The following is a 20,404-nucleotide window of genomic DNA, read 5'->3' on the forward strand; positions in this document are numbered from 1 at the left end:
CCACCCCCGTCTCCTGAAAAAAAGAAAAGGCTCTTTGAAGACTGTCATGGACCTGGCCCCAGGAGGTGCTCTGAGTTGGGAAACTTTCCACTCATTCTGTTCTGAGGAAGAAACTGAACCATACCCCCTCCAGACCGCTACCAGGACCTGATATAACTGCACAGGAGAGGCATTAAGACTTCAGAAACGAGCCTGATGCTGGCCATACATAGCTGAACAGATATAATAAACTGAAGAATAGTAATGTTTCACATCTTTAGGTATAGATAATATTGCTGGAATTAGTAATATCACTAAAACCTGGAATGTACTTTTTACATAGGCCCACTGTATTTTAGACTATTTCAGTTACTTAGCTTTTGTTGTTGTTTGTGTGGTATTCTTCTTGTCCATGTTTCCACCATGGGTATTTGTTAGGGTGACCAGACAGCAAGTGTGAAAAATTGGGACAGTGGTTGAGGGGTAATAGACGCCTATATAAGACAAAGCCCCAAATATCGGGATTGTCCCTATAAGATTGGGACAGCTGGTCACCCTACTATTTGTTGGTTTGCAAAAATAATGATAATGTATAGTGAAATGCATTGATTAGCTGCAGTAATCAGGATACTAAAACTCAGGACACTGGATGCATGACAAGTTTAACTGCAGAATTCTGCAAACAAAGGTGCCCAGGTGGTCTAATTTCTCTGCCAACACTCAACAGATCCATCAGGTTTGTGTTTGGGCCCTCATAGGGTCTAGTCTATGCTATTTGGGGAAAAAAATCTTTTAAAAAGCATAAAGCCAGCACTTTAATAAAATTTTCGTATGTTGGGATGTTAGAAAAAGAAAAGTAGCCTGTTCCTTCACCAAAAACCTGAAGCCATGTCAAATCTGAACAAGTTTTCTTCCTTTTCCTTGTTCCATTAGTTTTCATTGTTATTGACTCCAAACCACTGATCCACCTTGGACCAGAAGTGAAAGACAAACTTGGGGCTTGTCTGCATACTGTGTCAGTACTCATTAGAGGACTGTAAACTGTAGCACATTCTAAAGTGTTGCACTCTAACTGCCTTGTGTAAATCCTGCTGAGGTGCATTGATGTAGTCTTGTTTGAAACATTAATGTATGCTAGGAATCTTTTAGAACATATCATCTGGGGCTACACAGGGCAGTTAGAGCACACCACTTCAGAGCTCTGCAGTGTGCATTGTCACACTTTGTAGACAAATCCTTGGGCAGTATGCTCCTACAGTTGAAAAGAGAACTGGGGACATGACACATAGTATATATGGCTATAAGATTCTCCTCAAATGAATATCTTATAGCTAGTTGAAATATTAACTGCAGATTTAGCCCTTTATTTTTCTGTTTGAAGAATTTTGTGAACCACTCCTAGATGCTGTGAATTTCTCAAATTCTTTGAGTGTTCAGATAATTCATGCAAATAAATTTCAGTGAACAGGTTGTCAATAACTTTTAACTTTTGAGTATTAGCAAATTCACTATGATCTGTGACAGATCACCTAACTCACTTTCTGTTTCTGTTCCCTGATTGAATGTTGGAAAAAGGAGATGAACAAATGGGTAATGATATCATTTCCAGGACAAACTTTCAGATGACTAAATATTTGTGCTAAAAATTCATGAAACTTTTGGGATTTACCAACATACTCATAACTACCAGGAAGCCATTCAGATACTTGCAAACTGCAAGTAGTATGATCCGGAAGTAATGATTAACTGAATTCCCTTCTTTTAGTCACATAATAGCCATAGATTACTTTTGTGTCTTTTGACCAGTTCCAGATTATCATTAGTTGTATTACATTTGTGTTCCAAATGTGCTAGTCTCTACATGGACCCTAGTGAAGACCTAGGGTAAAAATTTCAAAAGCACCTTCATAATCTAGGACCATGCAATCCATTTTCCAAAAGGCTGTAATATTTTGGTCTCCTTTCATTTGTCTGGCTTAATTAGTGTGCATATTGGGTGATGGTGGTGTTGGGCTGGATATAAAAGAGATCAGCTCAGATGATCTAGTGGTCACTTCTGGCCTTAAGCTGTATGAATAGGAGTCAGATTTACATAGGTGTTTAAGCATCCAAAGATGCAGATAAGTGCTTAGTGGAATTTACAACATTTAATGGGTAAGTCAGTTAATTGTAAGGGAAAGTCAATGGAAATTAAATATCTACTGATATTTACAAAGGCACCTAGATGAGTTAGGTGCCTAAAAATCTAGATAAATACCTACATCTGGTCCTCATATTCAGGAGCCTAAATCTCATTCGAAATAAACTAGTTAGGTTTTTACATAACTTGGGGATTTTTACCCACAGCCTCTGACCCAAAGAGTCTATATACGTAGAGGGGGTGGGAAGCACTTTGCACCAAACCATCATAGTAGTCCAAGCAAGTTCAAGTGAGGCATCGTGTGAAGAAAGTCCAGAAAACTACTCTGAACATGAGAATGTGCAGGAGAGATTTTTATCTCAGTCAATTCAACTATTCTCATTTTGTCAGGATATTTGTCACACAGCTACAATGGATTTAAAAACGTGAAGCTCATAGAAAGAATATTCTTTCTAATAGGCACTTAAAGGGTTAAGTGTGTAGCTACCACTAGGTGTCACACTGGGATCATCTACTGAAGCAGGACTGACGGGGGGAGGGGGGGAGTTCTGAATGAGGGGATGGGACCTCTGTGCTGATAGGTTAGTTTCTGTCACTATTATCTTCATTCCCACAGAAGCTCCTCCAAACAGGCTAATTTTGCAGGCTGTAATCACAGTGGGCATGTCCAGTGTGTGAGAAGCCAGAATCATTCATGCATGGATCACTGAATTAGAAATGATCAGAGAAGAGATTCCATACACCAAGCAACACATTCACTGTCTTCTAGGAACTTTATTTATTCTCTTGCCTTTTAAAAGGGGGGAGGGTTGAATTCTGAGACATCCACAAGCCAGAATTACCTTTTCCTAAAACAAAAAATGTGCTTCAACTCCCTGGAGAGACAGTTGTGATATATTTTTAAAAATAAACTTGTCCTTGCCTGATTATGCAAACTTTCAAGGATTTTTTTTTTAAACTCCTAATTTACTCTTCTTAACTTGTAAGATACTTGGGAGACAGATTATCTTTGATACAGCCCTGAGCACATTGTCAAATAACTATTACTGTTCTATCCATCTTAAGTATTTTATTTGCCAATCACTATTGGATTAAGTCTCCAAACCCAGTAGGAGGGCATAAATCTTGGACTTAACTCTGCTTATGCCATGTCCTACTTGCACTTCAATCTTCTTGGATAATGAAACTCCTCAGTTTCAGTGGGTTTGTAATGTTTGTTACAGCACTTTACATCTTCAAAACACACTGAAGTGCCAAGCATTATAATCAGTAAAACTCTGTGATTCTCATAACAGAACAATGATCTTCTGTTTTGCAGGGAAATGTTTTAATTTTAAAAAATGAAGAAAGTAATGTTTATATTGAAATAATAAACACACAAAACCCCCTATCATATTATTAAAATGTTAGTATCTCTGATAAGGTAATGTTTTGGCTCAAACTTTAATCTGTCTTAAAGTATTCAAACACAGTGGATTGTCCTTCCATATTTTTAAACTTTGTTATTAACCCTTAATGCCCTAACATTTTCCATGTTGCAAATCAAATAATTACTTTGGGGTCAAACTTGTGAACAACAAGCACAGAGATGCAACAATATTTAAACAGGCAAGCAAGCAAAAAGTCTCCTCCAGTCCCCTAAACTGCAGGAAATGTTCAAGTTTGGTTTTATGTTGTGAGTAAGTCCGTACTTTTACCTGAACTGGTTCACCCCTTCAACAGCCTCCTAGCAAAGACAAGTAGATCGGACATCCTTTTACTATTGGTTGTAAGTAATTCATTTGTACAGTATATAGCACATTTCCTGTTTTTGGACCCAAAGTAATTTAGAGAATGAAGAAAATAGGGATCATTCCACTGACCACTGATAGGCATTTATTTCTGAAGTGGAACATGGCAACTGTTGAACAGTGTGCCACAACACTACCCAGGACTTTAGGACAGGAACTAAAGACCTTATGCATTTGAAAAGGCAGGGAATATTTTAGATAGCGAAAGGTGATTACACAAATTGGAATCCAAACAGGACATCAGCGTACGTGTATCTATTCCTGAGGGAAGTGTCATGGGATCTGCACTGACTGCAAGTGGGCTAGATCTCAATCTTCTATTCCACTGAAAAATGGGTCATTAGAGTTTTGGGCTTATATGGTTAATCCAACTACTACATTAACGAAGAACAGCAGCTAACATATATAATAATAGTGTGACCAAGATTTTAAAAAATAAAAGTGTAAGGCTCACTTCTAACTCAATGTTTAGGCATCTAATAATTGGCCTGGCTTTCAAATGAACTCCCAACAGCTCCTTTTAGTTGATTGATATTGCTGCATACATGGTGCTTTTGAAAAGCCAAACATTTATTCACATGCCTTGAATATAGATTTAGGAGCTAACTGTATTTATTTACACAGCACCTCCACTCCCATCACTTCAGAGTAAAACTAGAAAAGAACTACAGTAACTCCTCATTTAAAGTCGTCCTGGTTAATGTTGTTACGTTGCTGATCAATTAGGGAACATGCTTGTTTAAAGTTGTGCAATGCTCCCTTTTAATGTCGTTTGGCAGCCGCCTGCTTTGTCTGCTGCTTGCAGGAAGAGCAGCCTGTTGCAGCTAGCTCGTGGGGGCTTGGAACCAGGGTGGACCGGCAGCCCCCCATCAGCTCTCTGCTCCCCTAAGTTCCCTGTGCAGCAGCTGCCCACAGTTCAGCTGTGTCCCTCCCCACACTGCCGTATGCTGCTCATGCTCTCTGCCTTGGAGCTGCTCCCTGAGACTCCTGCTTGCTGTGCGGGGGGGGAGGGAAGGAAGAGGAGGGTAATGTCAGGGTGTCCCCCTTCCCCCTGCTTCTGCATTCTGCAGGGCCGGCACTTCCACTAGGCAACCCTAGGTGGTCGCCTAAGCTGCAGGATTTGGGGGGTGGCATTTTGACGCCCTCAATGGAAATTTGGCAGTAGCAGGTCCTTCTGCTCCGGGACTTCAGTGGAAATTCAGCAGCGGGTCCTTCACTCGCTCCAGGACCCGCCGCCGAAGTGCCCCGAAGACGCGGAGTGGAAGGACCCCCGTCACCAAATGCTCAGAGGAGGAGTGCTGCTGCCTAGGGCAGCAAAAAACGTGGCGCCACTCCTGGCACCCCGCTTACCCCATCTTCCATAGAGCAGGGGGGACAGACTAGGACTCAGGACTGAGGGAGTTTGCAGCTGCTGTGTCTCAGCAAGCTGATCTAATTAACAAGGCGGTGTACTTAAGGGAAATGTGCATATCTCCCTCCATTCCTGCTGTCTTGTGTAGAGAGAGAGTTAACCCTTGAGGGCTCAGCCAATTGATAGTTTATCATTTAGCAATAAGGAAAATATCCCACCCTCTGACTCCTCCACCTCAACCAAGCTTCACAATCATCATCACTGTGTACCAGTATTAAACTGTTTGTTTAAAACTTATACTGTGTATGTGTGTGTATATATATAATATTTTGTCTGGTGAAAAAAAATTCCCTGGATCCTAACCATCTCATTTACATGAATTCTTATGGGGAAATTGGATTCACTTAACATTTTTTCGCTTAAAGACGCATTTTTCAGGAATGTAACTACAAAGTTATGAGGAGTTACTGTAGTGACCTACAGTGGGGGGAAAAGTCTAGTTCTAATCCTGTAGATCATCAGGCAGAGAGAATGAGTTGAACAGAACAGGTGTGATGTAGAGTTAAATATTGTACCACCGATCTGATCGAATGGGAGAAAAATAAGCTGAGCAATATGTTCTGCCTAGCTTAATGAAGGCATAGACAGACTGAGGAATGGTTCACTTGGCTAATTTTCTAGCCAGCCATCATTGCAAAGTCTCCATTTGATCACACTTGGGTTTCTTATGCTTTACCTCTTGAGACCAAGGCAAGTCATCTCTCAGTGAAGGGAGGGACAGAGGTTCAGAAACTGTTTATGAAACTTTTTGGCAAGAATGGCTGGACTTAGGTTCTGCCCTCCAGTTTGCTACACTTTCTTTGTCATGATGCTAATGAAAGGAATCAGGCTGACCACAATCATGGAAACAATCTTCTATTTCGTAGAGCACAAACAGGGCAATGCATTCTTTTCCAGCCCAGCCCTTCCAGTATGTTTCAACCCTGACCTGTAGGGATCACTTGTGTGGATGACTTATTAAAACTGCTTTGCTATAGAAAAATAGATGGGGGAAAGGTGCACAGGCAATGTAATATTTAGCACTTGTATGGAGCCTCCCACCCACGCAGCTCATGCTATATGCATCAATAAACTCTGTCCCAGACAGAACACTGCTGTGACAGAGGCAAAAGTTTTCCCGTTTTTTTGGATGGGGAAACCGAGGCACAGAAGTTAAATAACGTCAGATCACACAGCTAATCACTGTTAGTCTCAGTCCTGTGCTCTAGCTATTAGACAAAACTGCCTCTCCTGCCTGTGAAGAACTATTTGGGATGCTATAGGAAGAGACGAGCAGTGTCTTGGTATATAAGGAATATTTCCTATTGCTTAATAGGGGGTCCCAGCCCTACTCTTGCTTTGCTCTTTGCTAAATCATAAATGTCTGATAACTGTAATTTTAATCAATTTCATTATTTCAGCTCCCACCAAGAGTATTCTATTTTAATTTCATTTTCTAGCCTCACTGAGGTTCCTTTCCTATCAGCAGCATAGCAGAGCTTCTCAGCTTCAACTGAAAACAGCAGTGAAAGCCTGCAGCCATACCTTGAAGGACTTGACTTCATTACAAAAGTATGCCCTGATCCTGTAAGAAGTTATACACATGCTTACATTTACTGTTAACAGTCCCTTGATTTCAACATGTAAATCTTTTCAGGATCAAGGCCTGAGTTACTTGTCATACATTCGGTGAAAAACATAATAGAAATGAGAGGGAGGGAGAGTGCCTGAGTAGAACACAAGAACAAGGAAGTACTTGATCAAATTGTAGGCAATAGATTTGAAATTGAAATATGTATATTCTAGTAATGTTAGGTGCTTTCAATCTTCACCTCACCAGGAGCAATTAATTGTTTGCACAGGTCAGGAAAAAATTGCTACCACCGATTATTACTCCCACCACCATAGCTATTTGGACACTTATCGGAAAGAGCTTATCTTCATGCCAAAATTGTATTGCTTTAACTATGCTAGTAAAGCTACTGTGATATAACTCCTGTAGTCTGAATGCAGTTACACTGATAGTCATAAAAATTGAAGACTAGAAGGGACCAGGAGCTCATCTAGTTCGACCTCCTGTATAACATAAGCCCTCAACACCAGCCAGCATCCACTGATCCCATTTCATTTGTTGGGTTTAAAATATTATGCCCTTTAGAAAATATGCTACAGGCAGAGAATAGGAAAATCTGAGGTGGAATAGTTCTTAATGCCTCCCACAATGGCAGGGAACAGATTAAGTGAGATGTATCCAGATAATCCTGGCAAATAACCAGAAAAACCCTCACCCTCAGTGCCAATATGATCTGGGGGAACATTCCTTCCAAACTCCACATATGGAGATCATTTAGACCCTGAGTATGTGAGCAACAATCAGCCAGCAAGGCACTGAGCGAGAGACTGATTGGTGCCACCTCAGAACTCTGGACCTTCCTGTTCGCTATCCCATCTCCAGTGTTTGCTATCTCTGAAGCTTCAGAAGAAGGAGACCCAACCCCTCGCTACCCTACCTCCCCAAAAGCGCATGTGTAGAGGGAGGGGGAATCCCTTCCACTCCCCAGCCAGGGGATGGTTAAAACCCTAAAGCAGAAACCTTTAGGAACATAAGACATACACTGAAAATGAGCCCCAGGGCTGCTGAGCTCTTCCCTTTTCCAATACAAGTACCCCTGTAATACAATCACACTTATAAATTTGTCCAGCTCTTTCTCAGAACTAGTAAAGTTGTTTTCCCCCACAACTGCTATTGGCATGCTGTTCCAGAGCTGCATTCTTCTGATGACTGGAAACCTAATTTCCAGTCTGAACTTGTTTGTGGCCACTTTATATCCATTTGTTCTTTTGAGAACATTGTCCTTTTGCTTAAATAGCTCTTTACCCTCCCGGGTGTTTACCTTTTTGAGGTATTTATAGAGAGATGCTTATACTTGCACAGGTAATTCCTATAAGGGAAAAGGAATAATCTGTGGTGCTATATACCTTTATACCATTATAACTGCATCCACGCTATGGGCTGTAAAGGTATAATTTCCTTAAACAAACAATATGGAGAATAGGATCATAATTCAAAATGATCTGGACAAATTGGAGAAATGGTCTGAGGTAAACAGGATGACGTTTAACAAAGACAAATGCAAAGTGCTCCACTTAGGAAGGAACAATCAGTTTCACACATACAGAATGGGAAGAGACTGTCTAGGAAGGAGTACGGCAGAAAGGGATCTAGGGGTTATAGTGGACCACAAGCTAAACATGAGTCAACAGTGTGATGCTGTTGCGAAAAAAGCAAACGTGATTCTGAGATGCATTAACAGGTGTGTTGTGAGCAAGACACGAGAAGTCATTCTTCCGCTCTACCCTGCACTGGTTAGGCCTCAACTGGAGTATTCTGGGCACCGCATTTCAAGAAAGATGTGGAGAAATTGGAGAGGGTCCAGAGAAGAGCAACAAGAATGATTAAAGGTCTTGAGAACATGACCTATGAAGGAAGGCTGAAAGAATTGGGTTTGTTTAGTTTGGAAAAGAGAAGACTGAGAGGGGACATGACAACAGTTTTCAGGTATCTAAAAGGGTGTCATAAGGAGGAGGGAGAAAACGTGTTCACCTTAGCCTCTAAGGCTAGAACAAGAAGCAATGGGCTTAAACTGCAGCAAGGGAGGTTTAAGTTGGACATTAGGAAAAAGTTCCTAACCGTCAGGGTGGTTAAACACTGGAATAAATTGCCTAGGGAGGTTTTGGAATCTCCATCTCTGGAGATAAAATTTAAGAGTAGGTTTGATAAATGTCTATCCAGGATGGTCTAGACAGTATTTGGTCCTGCCATGAGACAAGGGACTGGACTTGTTGACCTCTCGAGATCCCTTCCAGCCCTAGAATCTATGAATCTATGAATACCACGTTCCTAAGGGAATTATTATACCAATAGAAAAATTGCATATAGACTAGGCCTAAGTGAATTTGCTGTGGGGAAGTATTAGTCAACTTCCCTCTCTCTGAATGTTTGTTTAAAAAAAAATAAAAAAAATACATGCAACACCATTATGGGTCAATTCCTGGCCCTATTGGTGATAATAAGAGTTTTGTTATTGATTTGAGTGGGGCTAGGTATTCACCCCATATATTTATTTTAATTATCATCATCATACCTTTCCCCACTCCCCATGAAAGATGAAAGCAGGTTTACTCTGATGAACGAGATGAATGACTCCCCTATTGTTGGGGAATGCTGTGGGGCTTTATGTGGAGGGTGTCATCTGAGAGAGGTTGTGGGACCAGACAACTGCTTATCTGATGTATTCCTTCTTTCCCTTATGCTTTTTTAGACTGTATGCATTCCGGCCAGAGACTCTGTTACTCTGTGTTTTGAAAGAGCCCAGCACATCTTGAGAGCTATTAAAATCTAATTAATAGTAATTCAAGAAAATGGAGGCCATTTGCTCCTATTATGCCTTTCTAAATCATAAGAATTCCAGCTATACAGGCAACAAATTGTAGAACAGAGTGAACCATTTAAACAGGAGAGAGCCTCCTCCCAAGAGGTCCAGAATACAGTTTGGAATAGATCTGGGGGAAACATTAAATTTTTGTATGCTATTCTGAACCTAATTTGAACCATCACACCTTTAGAAATTTACCTTTTTGCTAGTTATTTAGTCAGCCAAAAGGGTCAAAAGTCAAATGTTTTTCTTTCCTAAAAAGATTTGTATGTGTATATGTTACAGTGAGCATCTCCTTTTCCTGCTGCTGAATGGAATCCTAACTGATGAGCTGTGTCATAGGCTATATACTGCTAACACTTGGTGGAGATTCTCTAATAGCAATTGGTGTGTGTGAGGGAAAAACTTTATTTCAGTCCTCTTGTGAGTATGCATTATGATATACTCTTTAATTACATGACCACATATTGTATTTTCCACAGGAGCCTTGCTTCATTCAGTAAACAGAATGTATGATGCTCATTAATCAGTAGCTACTCAATATGTTGTTTTCTCTCTTTTTTTGTTCAATGTGTGGCCACATGCCTTATTTACTGCACATTATTCAAACCCCACTCCGAATACAGATTTATTTATTTCTTCTTGGACTTTTTTTATGTGATCATATAATTATAGACTATGTCATAATTAAACCTAGTTAGGAATTTCCTATTGGAATAATTTTCCAAAAATATACCTTTGTAAAATTGAAATTGTCCAGTTCAAAACTGACCGTTTTTTCCTAACACATTTTTAAATGGGAATTTTCTGGCCAGCTGTAATCATAAAGCATATGTACAAGGAGGATGAATTAAGGTTGCACAGGAAACCTTAACTGGCATGTCCTGACTTTTAAGTAATTGCCTTCACAACTTTAGTGTTCTCTTAACATAGGCAATTGCGCGCGCGCGCGCACACACACACACTGACACATGTACACAAAACTTGGTTTTTTTCTTAAATGGAAACTGGCAAAAGAGAAATTCTATCATGGTATCCTGTTAACTCACAGACAATCAGCAAGTTTGGGACACAGATTCACCACATAGACCACTGACATTTGAGTGAATGGAGTAACTGATAGAGGATAACAGACTACTATTGCTATGTGGACCAGCATTAGCAGGGGATGAGACATAAACTTTGGCAGAGTGTTCATAGATATTTGCTGACAGCAGAGGAATAATGAGACTCAGATCTCTTTGGTTCTATTCCAGATGCTGGAGGAAAGTGTGTTCTAGTAGGCACAGACTCTTCTGCCCATTTCCCCCCAGGTTTGACACCTTTGGCCCCATCTCTTTAACCTGGCCCTATTCCAGTACTGCCTCTTTCCAACTCTGGCTCCTTGTCCCAGCCAGATTCTCCTTACCTAGCTGCACCTTATCTCAACTCCTCGGGGTTCTCATTTCAGTCCATCTCCTTGCTCATTTAGTCTCAGTTCCTTCATCTCATCTCACTATCCAAGATGTCTCTTCCCTCTCCACCCCACTGGCCAGTCTTCCTTCCCAGGATTCTCATCCAGTCTCAGCCTTCCTCCAACCCTCTTTCTAACTTCTTGTCCCAATCTCTTTGAAATGTTTGTTTGACCTGAATAATTTTTTCCCCTCTAAACCCCCAGTGAACTGGAAAAAACAATACCTGAACAGCTATAGTGATGTCAGAAGAGATTGCCCCCAGGCTGTTAGAGGTAGTGGCCAGAAAGACTCATACTATGGAGGAGTAGGTGACACTTCCAAATTCCAGAAGGGAGGAGATAAGGGGCTGTCATAACATATTTCCCAGATTTGGACCTTAGCGTCCAAAATATGGGTGTTAGCATGAAAACCTCCAAGCTTAGTTACCAGCTTGGACCTGGTAAAGCTGCCACCACCCAAAAAATTAGAGTGTTTTGGGGCACTCTGGTCCCCCCAAAAACCTTCCCTTGGGACGCCAAAGACCCAAATTCCTTGAGTCTTACAACAAAGGGGAATAAACCATTTCCCCCCCCCTTCTCCCTTCCAGGTGTTCCCTCCCTGGGTTCCTGGAGAGATACACAGAAGCAAGCTCCGTGAATCTAAACAGAGGGACTCCACCCTCCCCGTTTCCAGTCCTGGAAACACAAGTACTTCCCTCTTCACCCAGAGGGTATGCAAAGTCAGGCTTAGTAAATCTAATACAAAGAGATTTTCCCCCTGACTTCTTCCTCCCACCAATTCCCTGGTGAGCTGCAGACTCAATTCCCTGGAGTCCCCACTAAAGAAAAACTCCAACAGGTCTAAAAAAGAAAGCTTTATAAGAAGAAAGAAAAATACATAAAAATGGTCTCTCTGTATTAAGGTGACAAATACAGGGTCAATTGCTTAAAAGAAAAATGAATAAACAGCCTTATTCAAAAAGAATACAATTCAAAACATTCCAGCAATTACACACATGTAAATACAAAAGAAAACAATATAAACCTTATTGCCTTACTATTTTTGTACCTACAACTTGGAAACAGAAGATTAGAAAGCTGGAGATAGAAAAATCACTCTTATAGCCGAGAGGGTCAGACCAAAGACAAAGAACAAAGAACTCACACACAAACTTCCCTCCACCCAGATTTGAAAAAGTCTTGTTTCCTGATTGGTCCTCTGGTCAGGTGTTTCAGGTTACTGGTGTTACCCCTTTACAGGTAAAAGAACATTAACCCTTAGCTATCTGTTTATGACAGGGGCACTTGGCCATCTTGCCTGAGAAGGTCTCAGAAAGACAACCACAACAGACTGAGACAGCTATGCAGAACCAGGACTAATGGACTTACTGTGCTACCTGACAACGGTGCTGATGTCTCAGGAGAGACCCAAATGTCCCCACAATAGTCATGGTCAGCTCAGACCCTGATTGAACATAATTTATTTAGGTAGTAAATTGGCTATAGTAGTTGAATTTCTGTGTTCTATTGATGTTTATTGATAATGGTTTGGCTGAGGAAAGAAGATGTGGGGAACTGCATCTTTAAGGGGCTCTAGCAAGGGCCAGTTGGCATGTTATACAATGCTTATCAGTTAGAACTGGGACACTAAATGATACAGAGCTCAGTGAGACTTTGTGGCTCTGAGTAATAATTGAACTGGCCTGGAGGAGCCATTGCAAGTAAGTATGGCTTCACCCCTGTAGCTTGGGCTGGAGGGAGCATGCTCAGTTGCTTTGTGGGGATGGTACCTGGGCAATCCTGTCATGTAGAACTGAGAAGGGATGGAACGTGCTCAGTTGCTCTGAAGAGATGGCACATGCAGAGTCTGGCCACAGGTAGGAGCTGTGAGGGGATAGAGCATGCTCAGTGAGAATAGAATCTTCAGAGATTTTAGCTGCTAAGTCAAGAAGTTTCTACTGAGTAGATGTGAACTGTGATATTTCAAAGACTAATAACTTGGGAAAATGTGGAGAGATTTTCACTGGGATAGTAAAAGGTACCTCTTAGAAACAATGATCACCCCCTTACCAAACTGCAAGTCCTGCTCAAAGTAGGGGGGGTCTACAGCTGTTCAAAACCAAAAGTACCATAATGTTAACACGGGGGAACACCAATTTATTTTCCCAAACCTTGTTCTTGGAAATGGCTGAGGTATCCTTGCTGAAATTTTCCATAATAATTCAGCCTGAAGGAGACATCCAGCATTCAGAAATTCAATGCAAATGATTAAAATTTGAAAACATTATAACTTTCTGATACCTAAGGTGTTAGCCCAATGCTTCCCATTATATCTTAATAATAGTCAGTGCTACCAGCCCTGCCTATAATAATATTTCAAGTGAAGATTGTTGAATTGGAATTATAGATTTTCGGCTATACATAACATGCTAGAATGTGAAAGAAATTTGGTTGAACAACAAAAAAATTGGTTGTGCTGCATGCTGTTTTTAATCAAAATGAACCATGAGGTGAGGCAATTTGGTGCAAGATGCTAGTGAATCTGCAGGAGAAAATGAGAGAAATATTTTGATGGCACTGTAGAAACAATTTGGATAAAAGTGTCAATAAACTATGATAGCTTGGTGATTCCTGGGTGCACCTTACAATTAGGAAAAGTCAATTGCTCTTGTTTGTAAAAGCAGTTCTCAGTCTCTAAGTAGTCTTGAATTTTGATCTTGCGGAACTTGAAATCTATTTCTAGAAGTAGTGCCAACTTAGTCTCATCTCCAGTTTGTTCAATAATCTATACCATTAGAGGTCTTATTTCTTGGCTCCATTTAAGAAAGAGGCAAACAGAGAAAAATAAGACTGATGTTATAGAGATTCTGAAATCCAGCACTCCATGGTTTGTAATGCCCATGAGAGAAAATACCTAGGGAGAAAGTAAAATAAGAAATTTCAGTTCTTGGTAGGATGATTCAAAGGGAATATAAACAGCTTCCAACAGAAATGTGATATGAATTCTAATAATGAATATGAACTCTATACTACAAGGGAATGGCAAACAAGATCATTTCAGAATCAGTGTTAGAAAAGAGAAAAGTGAAATATTGCTGGATATTTCAGACCGAATTCGGAAGGAAACTGAGCCTCAGTCAGTTTAGAAGGAGTCTGACAGTGTATTTTTCACCTTCTTCCTGTTCCACAATTATCTTATCGCACTTCAAATAAACAAATCATAAAATTATATTAAAAGGAATGTATTTAAATTGTAAAGTTAAACATTCATAAGTTACAAAACTTCAGGTTTATGGACCCTGAATCTTGTGTGTCCCTCCTGTGCACCAAAAGAAGTCAGGGTCCTGAGAGAAAAAATAGTAGTGGATCATGTAACTAAAGACTGCACCATAGTGCATGAATGCAAGGGGACTGAGTTCAGGTTGCATGAGCAACCATATACTTGGCACTTCCTAACTTTCAAGTTCTTGAATTTGCAACCTAACTTTTTTTTCCTTTTAATAGTTTTTTATATAATTCTCTAGTTATTTTAAAGGAAAAAGTAAAACACATTCTGTTATGTTCATCTGTAATAATCCTTCCATCCTACCTCAGTAGGATTTGACCTCTAAACCGGTGGGCAACCTGCAGCACATGGGCTGCACGTGGCCCATCAGGGTAATCTGCTGGCAGGCTGCAAAACAGTATTTACATTGACCATCCGCAGGCACATCTGTCCGCAGCTCCCGGTGGCCGTGGTTCACCTCTCCTGGCCAATGGGAGCTGTGGGAAGCAAAAGAAGTCTGTTATCCTGAAGGTTTGGCCCAGGTGCTGGGTCTGAGAGGGTGGTTGATGGAAGCTGGCCTGTCCACAACAGTGAAGGAGGAAAGGAAACTAACAGGAGGGTGTAAGAATAGGTAAGTAAAACCACTCATGTCCTACTGCAACTTACACTTCTCATCCCTTTTTCCAGCTCCTCAATGTGTAAGTTTTGGGAAATGGGTGTGAGTAGGTCTAAAGAGAGTCTGCGTTTAAAAGTTGGAGTATAAGGGTGTGTCTACCACATGATACCTTTTGAATTTTACTGTCTGGGTCAAAACATGATAAGTAGTGATTTCCCCCCACCCCATACTCTATTTTCTGAATGGACAATCAGTATTAAGAAACATCATGTCAATAATATTCTTTTAGTCATTTTGCCCCTCATGATGCTGCCATTTGTGGTGCTTTATAGACTTTAGGGTCAGAAGGGACCAATATGATCATCTAGTCTGACCTCCTGCACAAAGCAGGCCACAGAACCCTACCCATCCACTTCTATAACAAACCCCTAACCTAAGTCCGAGTTATTGAAGTCTTCAAATTGTGGTTTGAAGACCTCAAGCTGCAGAGAATCCACCAGCAAGTGACCCATGCCCCACGCTGCGGAGGAAGGCGAAAAACCTCCAGGGCTTCTGCCAATCTGCCCCAGAGGAAAATTCCTTCCTGACCCCAAATATGGCGATCAGCTAAACCCTGAGCATGTGGGCAAGACTCACCAGCCAGCACTCAGGAAATAATTCTCTGCAGTAACTCAGATCCCATCCCATCCAACATCCCATCACAGACCACTGGAGACACCAGTTCTCCCCTAGACTGTGGACTTAGGCTTGGTCCCTCTGGAAGCGATGGAGGTGATGGGGTTGTTTCCATTGCTGGTGAACCACTCTCTGCTGGTGCACCAGGGGGTATTTCAGGCTCTGGCTGAGCCTCTTGGGTGTGGTTGTCTGCTGCTTCTGCCAGTTCAGACTCGCTGGTGGCCTCTGGCATTGGGGTTGAAGATGGATTTGCAAGCACTGTCATCAGTGCTGGCATCGGTTCTGGTGCTGGCTGCTTTTCCAGTTCCTGGTCTGGGACTGGAAGCACTGTGGCTGTTTCCGTTGTTGGCATGGGATCTGGGTCCACTACCTCTGTGTGGGTCTCTTGTAACGCAGACGGGGCCTCTGTGAACGGCTCAGGAACAGGAATGGGTCTGGAAGCTTGCCTGGTTTGGCTACATGTAACCATTGCCACTCTCTTGGCCCGCTTCACCTGGTTGGCCAAATCTTCCCCCAGTAGCATGGGGATGGAATAATTGTCATAGACTGCAAAAGTCCACATTCCTGACCAGCCTTTGTACTGGACAGGCAGGTCAGCTGTAGGCAAGTCTACAGCTTGTGACATGAAGGGGTAAATTGTCACTTGGGCCTTTGGGTTGATAAATTTGGGGTCGATGAAGGATTGGTGGATAGCTGACACTTGTGCCCCCGTGTCTCTCCACGCAGTAACCTTCTTTCTGCCCACTCTCAAAATTTCCCTTCGCTCCAAGGGTATTTGAGAGGCATGTGGGCCTGGGGATCTTTGGTGTGATGGTGGTGTAATGAACTGCACTCGGTTGGGGTTCTTTGGGCAGTTGGCCTTGATATGTCCCAGTTCATTATACTTAAAGCATCTTCCAGCTGACTGGTCACTGGGTCGAGGTGGGTTACTGGAGACTGGTGAGGTGGAAGAATAGGGCGTCTGTGGCTTTCCTTGGGTTGTAGGTGGGGTCTTTGGCTGCCCTCGGTTGTAGGGTTTATTGTCGGTGTGCCCTCTGAGGTATTCGTTCCCCTTGACAGTAGCTTTTTTCTTTTCTGCCACTTCCATCCATTTGGCTCCAATCTCCTCCGCCTCGATTACCGTTTTGGGTTTCCCATCTAGGATGTACCTCTCTATTTCCTCAGGAATACCATCTAAGAACTGCTCCATTTGTATCAGGAGGTGCAGCTCGTCCAGATTATTAAGCTTTGTTCCTGATATCCAAGCTTCATAATTCTTTGCAATGTGGTAGGTGTGTCGGGGGAATGACACATCTGGTTTCCATTTTTGGTTTCTGAACCGCTGACGGTCATGTTCAGGTGTTATTCCCATTCTGTATCTGGCCTTGGTTTGAAAAAGTTTATAATCGTTCATTTTCTCTTTAGGCATTTCAGCCGCCACCTCGCTAAAGGTCCACTGAGCAGTGGCCTCAATTCTACCATGTACTGGTCTTCAGAGATGCTGTACCCAAGGCAGGCTCTTTCAAAATTTTCTAAGAAGGCCTCAGTGTCATCACTTGCCTTGTAGGTGGGAAATTTCTTGTGATGTGGAACAATCATTGGCGAAGGGTTGTTAGGATTGGCTGTGTTTTGTTGCTTAGCCCTTTCTAATTCCAGGGCCTGTCGGTGGGCTTCCCTCTGGAGTTCCCACTCTTTCTCTTTTATTTCCAGCTCTCTCCTGTGGGCTACCTCTCTTTCTCTTTCTCTTAGCTCCATCTCTTGTAGTTTTTTTTCCATATCTCGCCTGTGGTCTGCCTCTTTGATTTGCACCTCTGCATGCAGTTTTGCCTTAGAAGTCATGGTTCCTGTTTTCTTGTGTTGGGGTGCCCTCTGGTGTTTTGTTTTTTGTTTTTTCTGAACTGCTGGCTCTCTGTTGTCTGCTCTGTTGCTAAGCAACAGAGTCTTTCTAACAAGCCTTCCCGAATAAAACTAGAACAAAAAGAAACCTTTCATTTGCATGTGTGTTCTGCTGGTGTAGTGCGTTGCTAACCACTTAAGGCTGCTTTGTTTAACAAACGACCGTCGTTAAACCTAATAGCCCTCCCTATGCACAGTTAGACGGAGCAAGGAAAAAAATTCTCTGGCTGTAGGTTTAAAACAAAACCCTTTCTCTCTCTGCTTACAAGCATCTAGCAGAGAAAAAAATTATAATCTTACTGGCTTTTGGATTCTTATCTATCCCACCGCTACCACCATGTCATAATATAATTCCCAATTCTGGACCTTAGCGTCCAAAATATGGGTATTAGCATGAAATTCCCTAAGCTTAATTACCAGCTTAGATTTGCTAGGCTGCCACCAATCAGGACTTATTTAGAGCGCCTGATAAACTCTGGTCTCCCCAAACCCTTCCCTGGGGATCCCCAAGACTCAGATTCCCTGAGTCTCACAACAAATGGGAATAAACCATTTTCCTTCCCCCCTCCTCAGGCAATACCGACTCAAGCTTCATTGAGCCTTAACTAGGAGAAAACACTCAAACAGGTCTTAAAGCAAAGCTTTTAATAAAAAAAGAAAGAAAAAAGTAACAAGTTTATCTCTGCACTTTAGATGGTAAAAAGTTACAGGGTCTTTCAACCTATAAACAATAGAAAGAAACTTCTCCAGCAGAAACACAATTTAAGCTACTTCCAGCAAGTACACATATGCAAATGAAAAAGAAAACAAATTAAAGCCTATGACTGCCTTTTCTACTTACAATTTTGAACAGATAAGAGACTGTAGAAGGGAGATTGGCAGAAACCTGGTTACACCTCTAGCCCCGTCCAGGACTCAGAGAGAGAGAACAAAGCCAAACCCAAAACCCACAAACAAAGGCTTCCCTCCACGAGATTTGAAAGTATCTTGTGTTCTGATTGGTCCTCTGGTCAGATGTTTGCAGGTCACTGTTTGTTAACCCTTTATAGGTGAAAGAGACATTAACCCTTAGCTATCTGTTTATGACACTATTACTATTACTCCAGTTTACAAGATCATCCAGATCTTCATGTATGATAGCCCGGTCCTTCTCTGTGTTAGCAATACCCCCCAGCTTTGTGTCATCTGCAAACTTTATTAGCACATTCTCGCTTTTTGTGCCAAGGTCAGTAATAAAAAGGTTAAATAAGATTGGTCCCAAAACTGATCCTTGAGGAACTCCACTAGTAACCTCCTTCCAGCCTGACAGTTCACCCTTCAGTACAACCCGTTGGAGTCTCCCCTTTAACCAGTTCCTTATCCACCTTTCAATTTTCATATTGATCCCCATCTTTTCCAATTTAACTAATAGTTCCCCATGTGGAACCATGTCAAATGCCTTACTGAAATCAAAGTAAATTAGATCTACTGCATTTCCTTTGTCTAAATAATCTGTCACCTTCTCAAAGAAGGAGATCAGGTTGGTTTGGCACGATCTACCTTTAGTAAAACCATGTTGTAACTTGTCCGAATTACCCTTGACCTCAATGTCCTTAACTACTTTCACCTTCAGAATTTTTTCCAAGACCTTACATACTACAGATGTCAAACTAACAGGCCTATAGTTACTCAGATCACTTTTTTTCCCTTTCTTAAAGATAGGAACTATGTTAGCAATTCTCCAGTCGTACAGTACCACCCCTGAGTTTACTGATTCATTACGAATTCTTGCTAACAGGCTTGCAATTTCATGCACCAGTTCCTTTAATATTCTTGGATGAAGATTATCTGGGCCCTCCGATTTTGTCCCATTAAGCTGTTCAGGTTTGGCTTCTACCTCAGATGTGGTAATATCCACCTCTATATCCTCATTCCTGTTTATCATCCTTCCATCATCCCTAAGCTCCTCATTAGCCTTATTAAAGACTGAGGCAAAGTACGTATTTAGATATTGGGCCATGCCTAGGTTATCCTTAACCTCCATTCCATCATCAGTGTTTAGAAGTCCCACTTCTTCTTTCTTTGTTTTCTTCTTATTTATATGGCTATAGAACTTTTTATTATTGGTTTTAATTCCCTTTGCAAGGTCCAACTCTACATGGCTTTTAGCCTTTCTCACTTTATCCCTACATGTTCTGACCTCACTAAGGTAGCTTTCCTTGCTAATCCCACCCTTCTTCCACTCTTTGTAGGCTTTCTGCTTTTTCTTAATCTCCTCTCTGAGATGCTTGCTCATCCAGCTTGGTCTACAACTCCTGCCTATGTTTTTTTTCCCCTTTCTTGGGATGCAGGCTTCTGATAGTTTCTGCAGCTGCAATTTAAAGTAATTCCAGGCCTCCTCCGCATTTAGATCCACAAGTTCTTCAGTCCAATCCACTTCCCTAACTAATTTCCTTAATTCTTTAAAGTTAGCCCTTGAGAAGTCAAAAACCCTAGTCCCAGATCTATTTTTGTTTATTCTTCCATCTAGTTTGAACTGAATTAGCTCATGATCACTCGAACCAAGGTTGTCCCCTACAACCATTTCTTCTATGAGGTCCTCACTACTCACCAAAACCAAATTAAAATGGCATCCCCTCTTGTTGGTTCTTCAACTACTTGGTGAAGAAATCCATCTGCTATCACATCCAGAAAAATCTGAGCCCTACTATTCTTGCTAGCACTTGTCCTCCAGTCTATATCTGGGAAGTTAAAGTCTCCCATGATCACACATTTCCCATTAGTGTTTACCTCATTAAAAACATTGAAGAGATCTCTATCCATATCC

The 20,404-nt window shown here is 41.5% G+C and overlaps 1 protein-coding gene across 5 annotated transcripts in view; it reads left to right on the forward strand.

The window, feature by feature from the left end:
- Nucleotides 1-20,404, forward strand: part of LRRC4C (leucine rich repeat containing 4C) — a 900,227-nt gene that overhangs the window by 176,425 nt on the left and 703,398 nt on the right. The gene's annotated exons all lie outside the window — the stretch shown is intronic.

The sequence above is a fragment of the Gopherus evgoodei genome, chromosome 4, assembly GCF_007399415.2.
Source record: "Gopherus evgoodei ecotype Sinaloan lineage chromosome 4, rGopEvg1_v1.p, whole genome shotgun sequence".
NCBI lineage: Eukaryota > Metazoa > Chordata > Testudines > Testudinidae > Gopherus > Gopherus evgoodei.